This window comes from Manacus candei, unplaced genomic scaffold (assembly GCF_025592945.1).
Source record: "Manacus candei isolate 608988 ecotype Guabito, Panama unplaced genomic scaffold, ASM2559294v1 h1tg000072l, whole genome shotgun sequence".
Classification (NCBI taxonomy): Eukaryota; Metazoa; Chordata; class Aves; order Passeriformes; family Pipridae; genus Manacus; species Manacus candei.
Window position 1 is genome coordinate 992782 of NW_026138120.1, and position 8857 is coordinate 1001638.

The window sequence follows — 8857 nt, forward strand, 5'->3', positions numbered from 1 at the left end:
CTCTGGTTCACAGCGCCGCAGCAACGGGAGAGGGATGCGCCCCTAGAGGACCTGAGCAAGGGTGTCCCTGCTGGGATCCCCATCTCCCACTCCCGAAAGGGAACCCGCAAAGAAAATGCACCACAACAATAAAGGGAACGTGAAATTGGGGAAGGCTCTCCACTAAGGGAATGCAGAGCCCAAAATGAAGCTCTATCCCTCCTTGACCCCTGGGAGGCAGAGACAGATGCATGGCTTCATGGAGCGTTTTGACCTCTAGGCTGAGAGGGAGGCAGTGGGGTTAACTGAGGTTAACAAGCAGAGGTTAAAGGGAGCTAAATGTAGTTTACTGCCTCCTAATTTGGGTGAATTTCCTCTCCTCTCAAATGAGGTAAACAGGTCAGTTTGGGTGAGCTTTCTCTCTTCTCGAATAAGGTAAGCAGGTGAGTTTTCCCATTTTTCTGTCTGTGGCCCAGTGGTTGGGAGGCATACAGCTTTCTTCTTGGTCCACAGACAATGTCCACCACTATCTCCAGACCCTCTATCCCCCAACTCCAATTTCCTACAGCAAAAGCTTTTTGTCCTCCTCTTATTCCCAGTTTTCCTCCTCATACCGACTCCAAACTACATTTCCTAAGCCCTGACATGTCCCTCTGGCTCTTGTACTGTCCCTGCCCGCTCAGCTGGATACCAAACAGTGCTGCCTGCCCTGGCATGGCCAGGTACGGGACACGATGTCCCATCCTCCCTTCCTATGCTCAAGGCACCTGGCTGGGTTTCTGCCTCACTCCTCTGCCTGGCTTCTGGTCTTCTGTGGACAGTGATGTATTTGATATTAGCCTGTTGGGACATGTCAAACTTCTCAACAAATGAAATTGGCCTACAAACTCAAAGGAAAAGATAGAAAATTAATCAAATGCTGTTAGGAAACTTAGGTGAACATCAGGAACAAAAGCAGAGCAAGTCCTCTCTGTGCATTCTTTGTCTCTGGGATTTTTAATGTTATTTTTGGATTTTAGCAAAGCAGATGTTTTAGTAATATTTATTAACCAGCAGGTCACCAACCCTAGATATTCACTGAGTCTGCTAAAAAAGAACTACAGAAGTCGAGCTCTTGCTGTTGGATAAGGCAGGAGACTTTGCAGGTGGTGATGGAAGCACTCAGAGATGAGTATGGAAGCACTGGCACTCAGACCAAAGGTCCACCTGGCCTGCAGGCAGGCTGTGGTGCTCAAGGGAAGCTCCAGGTTTTTTGGGTGCATGGACTCCATTCCTGAGAGGGGCCAATAAAGGGAAGGACTGCTCATTCACTTCCTTTGTGGGCAAAGATAAATGCTGTTGCTCCTGCCTGGCAGGACAAATAGGAAAGGCAATGTACGCAGGTTTGTAGGATGCTATAGGGAGAGGCCACCACATTATTGCTCCCAATCTCAGTCTCTCTTATTTACTGTCAGGACATGATTTTGTCACTCCCAGAGAGATTCCAGCCTCTAATATCTTCTACCATCTGCTTCTGAGACTCTTGAAGATCATTACAGCAGTTTCAGCCTGCTCTTGCCTCTTTGCAGCCCTGGAGCCAACCCCCACCCATCTTCAAGAATGCATTTATTTTGCTTCTCTCTCCTATCTCAGATCAGCCCATTCCTTAGTGACCTTGGACTGCTCTGTGTGCTCCCATACTACAGTCTTTCTGCTTCCTTCCCTGAGGTGGATCCACACATACACATGGTTTGAAAGAGCCAAGCACTTCTCTTAGAGAGAGAGTATGGCAAAAGACAATTAATGGGCCCACCACCCAGCCTAGCACTCAGGATCCTTGTCCACATCAGAGGACACCAAAAGATGTGTTTCCTTAGAAGGTCCAGCAGGTAGAGCCTGCTGTGGGTAGCCATAGGATGGTGCAAGCAGTGTAACTCCTGTCCTGGCGTTCCTAATGGAAGAGGTCTCAGAAATGGCCCTGTCCACTCCTGTGCTGTAGGTCTGCTGCTCAGCACTAAGCTATGGACTGCAACAGTAGTCCATGAGAGGCACTTCATTGTTTGGAGGAGAAAACTGTCTCAGATAGCATTAAGGTTTTTATTCTGCCCTGTATCCTCAAAGAAGACTCCACTCTGCCAATGCAATGTGAGGGTCAAATTTTTCTTGGAGCCTCCTTCCACCTATCTCTTCCAAACCCACACAAACAAACAACTGGCATAATAACTTGTGGCTCTGGGTGCTGGCCAAGTCATGGTACCTGGGCTTCTTCTCGAGGGGCTGCTCTTTGACTGTAGCTTGGCTGCTAAAGCTCTGGTGTTACTTGCTGAGCTGCAAGTAACATTCCCTTAAAGATGTATTTCTCTGTGGATATTCCCTGATCCCCACAAGGGATTGTGATTCCCTCCATGTTGTTCAGCTTTCCAAGAAGGGCAAAACAAATCCTTTTTATTATGGAAAGGCAGTGTACTTCTGGCATTCACAGTGGCATGGCACTTCTCCAACCCAAAGGTTGGGCAGGCACTAGAATGATCCATGGAAGAGCAATTGGGAATCCACGTGTTTGGTCAGTCCTTAGACTCCTTCAGCCTCTGTTTACTGAGGGTGCTGCTCTCTGCAGAACACTTGTGGTTCTGGGAAGAGACTGAAGTGAGGCATTGAAGCAAGAGGGGAAAAAGCACAGAAGATGGGACAGAAAGCTTCTTCAAACCCCTTCCCACCCCTGAGAGGGAACACAAATATTTCTGCCTCTTTCCTCCCAGCCCACACACGTGGAGCAGGTCAAACTGCATGTTTAAATTTCAGAAGTTGCAGAGTGACTTCCACTGTGCTACAAACTCCTCTACCTCTGGGTGGGAGATGGCACAACGGTGTTGCACCAACTAATGCTGACTGAAATGTTAAGTGCGGCTGACAGCTGGACGGTGGGATAGGATGCACTTCGGCCACCTCAGCAGAGGTATGTAGAGGCTGATGACTCTTTTTCCTCGGGCCTGAAGTGCTGGTGGTTCCTCAGGTTGGAGCAGAATGCCTGCACCTTTCTGTCCCCATGAAGAGGCCCTCCTAATCCCGGTAAACATCCACACACCAGCCAGGAATGCAGGAGTTTCCCTCAGCAGACATATGTCTGCTTTTGGATGAGTTGGATTTCTTCAGTGCCTGGCACATTTACAATAATATTAGCTTGATACCCAGACACAGACTTTGTGAACAGAAAAACAATGTTTACTTGAAGAGTGCCAAGAAACAGCATTTTTTCATGCCCCAACAGCTCCTGATGTTTTCTATTTCTTTTTAACTTATTACCTCAGGAAAAAAATTCCTAACCTCTTATTTGTCTTTTTGACTGATGCTCAGAACAGCTCTGACATTTGCACAGATCTACAGTAAGTCCAAATTCTCTTTCCTGGTCATTTACAGCTTATAATGGTTTACATATAACAGAAGTTATTTTTTCCCCCTTGTATAAAATTCTTTCACTCTTTTTTTCTCTGGTCAGTCTATTTGAAAAGATCCTTCTGAAACCCTCAGTAATCTATCTGTCTTGAATAGTTTGTGCTCCACAGTTGCGGGTGGAACTTGTTCGTACAAGTACATTTCTCTTAGGTGAGGCAACTGATAACAAACCTATCCTTGCCTTTCCAGTTTCTTTAAAGCAAAGATTCACTTGCTATCTTCAGTGACTACCTTAAATATTACCCTCTAAAAGTCTTTTTAAAGATAGCTATAACTGTGACTTCTTTCATGCATTAAATGATATAAATAGCCACAACTCATCTAACTAATCTTAGCCTCTGGAAGCCAGTGGAAATTTTTCTATCGATTAGAGTCAGCTTAGGTCAAGCCCTACACAGTGTTTTCTGATCTCTTGCCCTACTTTTTCTCCATTTCTATTTCACATATATATCTAACTCTTTCAATTGTTGCACATTTTTCTCTCTGTTGAAGAGAAATCCTGATAAGGAGGTCCCAGAGGTCTTTAGCTTGTCATCACATCCCTTCATAGGCTGAATGTGTGCAGAATGCTTGAGGAAGAAACAAAAGCTAAATATAGAATAATTTAAAGCCTACCCATTAAGGGCATGCCTACATGACACAAATGCAACCAGCTTAGGTACAGGGAGTGGTGTAGTCACAGAGCTAAGTATGACCGAAACAGAGGATGTGGCTCACAAGCCATCCCCTTGCACTCACATCCTGTCTCTTGGTACCAAAGCCTTGGAGGAAGATATAAAAGCTTATATTAGACAGCTATATACTAACTTGCCCATAGGGTAACTCTCTTCCTGATAAAGCTCTTCAGCAGTCAGTTTATGGCCTGAAGCACATAACACTGCCACTTTTTTCTCTTATCTAGTGTTATTGCAAGTGTGCTTTTTATTCGCATATATTGGTAATACAATTGGTTGCCTAGGCTGGTCAAAATGATGGGAAATAATCTCATGCAATAGTGAGGTATTACAACTAGCTTCAGCTGCCCCTGCAGATTTTAATGGAAGGTGATGACTTGGACCTTTAGTCCAGAAAGACAAAGCATTAATTCTACATTAATTAAGCCTATCTTATATGACAGCAATATCACTGCCCACCTTTTCCTTTCTGTGCTGTAAGTTACTTAATCTGTCAGTATGTCATCTATTTATCTTGAAATAAAATCATCAGCTGATGAAACAAAGATGAGAATATATACTGCTTGATTGGGCCAAATGTGATTTTTATAGAGAAGCAGAATGGATAGTGCAAAGGATGTACAAAGACCTACCCTTTACTTTTGCTAAAACACTGAGAGTCTTAAAACATGCGACTTAGCTACAGGTGATTTCTGACACATTGTCCTGTCTTGGAGAAGGCATCAGCAGTGTTGTATTGAAGGCACAGTCACCAGACAACTGCTGCCTTATGTTCTGAGAGCTGCCAGTCCCTTTTCCCCAGCAACCCAACCTCTCCAGAGATAACTGCATTTCTCCCTCTGGTGTCTTCTGTAATAAATATCCTTCTAAGACTGTCTTCTGTAATATATATCCTTCTAAGACTGGATTTTTGGATTTTCCTCTGCCTTTTTAAAATTCTATCATGGTGTCCTGCAGAGTGCCTTATTTGAAAGCACCAATGCTCTCTAGGAAGTTAGCTAAGCTGCAGGCTGCCAGCAATCATGCTGGCACTGTGTGACATGGTGCAGGCCAGGATATCCCTGGTGTGGTGTCACTGCTGTCACCAGATCAAAACCATTGCTTCAGAAGTCATGTAGCTCAGACCAACCATTTCCCTTCTGAACCCTCCAGGCCACCAAAACATAAACCCAGCTTGCTTTTTCTCTTAATAAGCTATGTTAATTCTTGGGGGGATATAGTGTAACACAAACACAAAGCTCATCCTGGGCAGAGCAGAGATGCAAATGATATCTTCTCTTTGTTTTGGGAAAACTCTGCAGGTTGTATGGAGGGGACACATAGTTAGAAATGACAGCCCCAGCTCTTGCAAGGTTTTGTGTGTCACCCTTGCTTCTCTCCTCTGCAGCAGCACAAGCTTGTTGCAATTACTGGTGTAATTTACAAGGAACATTCCAGAGTAAACTCAGCTCAGTCCTGAAGAAAGGCAAATACCACTTGCACCTGGGCCCTTAAAGCACAAGTTTTTAGAAAATGAACAGCTTTCATTACAGGTGCCATTGGTCCCTGTGCATTGGCCCAGGGAGTGAGAACTGCCTTTACACATACAGGCAAAACAAAGGCAACAATAGTGAAATCTGAACAAATTCTCTGCGGGATAAACCAAAACAAATTTTGATCCCCAGAATTATTACCTGTAACTAACCAAAGGATAGCTGGCAGTTCAAGGGTCAAGGCAGCTTCAGACTCTATACAGTACAGTGGTTTTTTCCCTATCATTGTCTCACCCTGGCTAACTTGGAGGCCCAAAGATAACTTAAGACCTAATGCTTCAAGGTGCTGAGTTGAATCAAGAGATGACACACAGGACACTGTATAGCATCTTTTGTGCTGCTGGATTAGGCTCAACTGGTCAAATTCTTGTTTTGAAAAGCTAGTTTCTGTGTTCTGCTAAGAGCCTGAACAGTTAAAGTTATTAACTGGCTTCTGAATAAAATGCATTAGGAATAAATATGCTTTAGGATAAACCTATTAAATGGATAAAAATGCCATTACCAGGGGTGAAATATGATTGTGTGACCTTTTAAATAAATAAGCCTGCTATGCACCAAATTATGTCAGATAATAAGCTTTATACATGATAAAGTCATGCACTAGGTCTCAATCTTCAGGCATTCAATGAAATATCGCTAGCCATAAAGGGCTCCTGAAATGTTACACTAAAGAAAATTGCTTCCAGCTATAAAAACTTAACGGTTAAAACAAATGGAGTTTCTCTCATAAAATCCTATGCAAGGCATTAGTAGCAAGAGTGAAAGCTTACTAGAAACAAACCTGAGGTATTCGAACTATTTTGCAAGTACACAATGCTTCTTAAAATAATTCAGATTCCAGATAAATCTGGAATAACTCTATTGAAAGCAGAAGGGTGTAATCCTGAAACACCAGTGTGAGATCCAAATTATGTTTATAGGGCCTTAGAAATACCTTGGTGGGATATCTCTGGATACAAACTTTGCTGTGTATCCAAACTAACCTGCACTTGCAGTTTTGGCACTTGTACAAGCAGTAGAAATACTGACCTCTGTGGCTGTACCAAATCTTGGGTCTGACTGTGTTATGCCTCAGTGACTTGCCCAGATTACTTCTGACACAATTATATTCCTATTAAGAGGCCATTCATATTTGATGTGATGGAAACAAAGCTGGATATTATCAACCTCGTGGATAAAGACAGATGTGCATTTAGTCAGATTCAGCTACCAGCTTCACATGTGGCAAAACTGGCTCTCTCTTCGTTAAGTCAGAGTAAGACCTTTCTGCTTTAAACCATTACAAACAAGAAGGAAGGAAGCCAATTCTCTCATTCCTTCTAGCGATCGTGGGCAAACCAACAAAACCTCCTGGTGAGCCTCTTACAGTTTTAATAAAATCATCATGGTCACTTCATCTCTTGTTACATGAACATCAGCAAATAAATGCATTTCCCAGCTGGGGTCTTGTGCTGGTTTTGGCTGGGGTAGAGTTAATTAGTCTCAAACACAGTTCCAAGGACTGAAAATACTCTTGGAATTCCCTGACAAAATCAATTATCTTCTGCAAAAGTTGATATCAGACAGTAACAAAAAGGATCATTCCTGTTTCTTCTGGGGTTTTGGGGTTTTGTTTTGTTTGTTTGTTTGGTTTGTTTTGTTTTGGGTTTTTTTTTGGGTTGGTTGATTGGTTGGTTTATGTTCATTTTTGTTTCATGGAGGGTTTTTGTGTGGAGTTGTTTGTTATTTTTTTCCCTGAACTGGGACAACGCAGGCTAGAAAGGATCTTCTTAACCTTCACCTACATACACTAGCAATTTTTACCATGTAAAGAGACACGGTGAAATTCAAGCACTCAGAATAAGCCAGCCTTGCTCCAGCTCCCAAAAAGATCACTCTCCGAACCTTAGCAAAGAAACAGGTATATTCTCCAAATCTAGTTTTAGTGCCTCTGCTAAATAGACTGAGGTACACCATGCCAAGCACAACTTAAACAGGACCACTGCAAAGGAATGGGTGGCATTATGAGGGTAATAGTGAAATTTTATTATCTTTTCCTGAACAACTGCAGTGCAATGCCTAGAAACAAATAATAGATCTGTTCCAGGCAGGAGCTCAGCTGCATCCTGAAGATGTCTCCAGGCACTTGCCATGTTGTTTTACTGCTCTTCCTCAAAACTGGTCAATTGTAAGCATCAGTCTTGCAGAGAAGACATGTTATCAGGGGTGAAGGACAACTGCTTGTTATATAATCCTGCCAAATCCTTGATACAGCAGTTCTCAGCAAACAACCATCTTGCTGTGAGTCATCTGGAAAGTCTCTGGTTCAGTGAGCTTCCAGGAGCAGAGCATCAAAACAGGTTGTATTTCAACTTCCCATTTCAAATTACAGGAGGCACCCATGAGTCAAGGCAATAATTTTCTCTTTATCTACCTTCAGATGCCATCCTGCATAAGGATCCAGCCTGTGCACCTGCCAAACCAGAAGACCTGTGGGAGATCCCATCCAGTACTGGATGTCACAGCTTGCAGCTGTCCTGGGTGGCTGCTGGCACGAGGGCAACCACAGCATGAGGAAATCCTTACCCTGCCCTTCAGAGAACTGGAGATGCTGCACGTGGTGTTGGACATGCTTTGTGCTCACCAGCCTTTCTCCAAACACCCATTGCTGGTCCCTGTCAAAAGTGGACACCATGCCCCTTAGACCTCTGGGCTGGCCCTGCACGACTATTTGCTCGTTGGGAGGCCAGGAGCTGTCAAATGCCATATCCCTGCTCTTGTCACCAGAGCCAGGGGCTTCATTAGCTTACACTTTTTTCTTTTTTTTATTTCCCTTTGAGGCAATGCCAAGTCTTAATCTGGTGCCAGGTCACAGATCCCAGCAGGACACATTACACTAGGTCTGTCTTTGAATTAGGAAGTCTCCCACCTCAGAGCTGGCCAGCTCAGGACCTACTGCTCTCCCACCTCTGCTCCTCCCCACTGTGCTTGACAGACAGTCGGAATCAGCTCTTGTGACAACAGAGTTGGCAACTTTGTGTTGGCACACAGAACTGAGCAGCTCATTTTTTACAAACCTAAACAACTACAACTTTGGCAATCTCACTCCTATTGAACAACAACAAGAAGAACCGAGTCAGCAGCAAGCAGTAGCCTGTTACACAGGGCTGTATATAAACCCAGAAGAAATGAGATGGGTCAGCTTGTGTTGGCTGGTAGATGCTGAAAGAGTTGGTCTAGGATTACCACTTCAGGCTGGGC

At 43.9% G+C, this 8857-nt stretch overlaps 1 long non-coding RNA gene across 1 annotated transcript; it reads right to left on the reverse strand.

Moving 5' to 3' along the window:
- Positions 1 to 7550: 7550 nt before the first annotated feature.
- Positions 7551 to 8587, reverse strand: LOC127480355 (uncharacterized). Its single transcript, XR_007907843.1, has 3 exons — positions 8526 to 8587; positions 8183 to 8271; positions 7551 to 8086 (listed from the first exon to the last, which is right to left on the reverse strand). It is a non-coding gene; the product is annotated as an uncharacterized LOC127480355 (long non-coding RNA).
- Between the last annotated feature and the right edge of the window lie 270 nt (positions 8588 to 8857).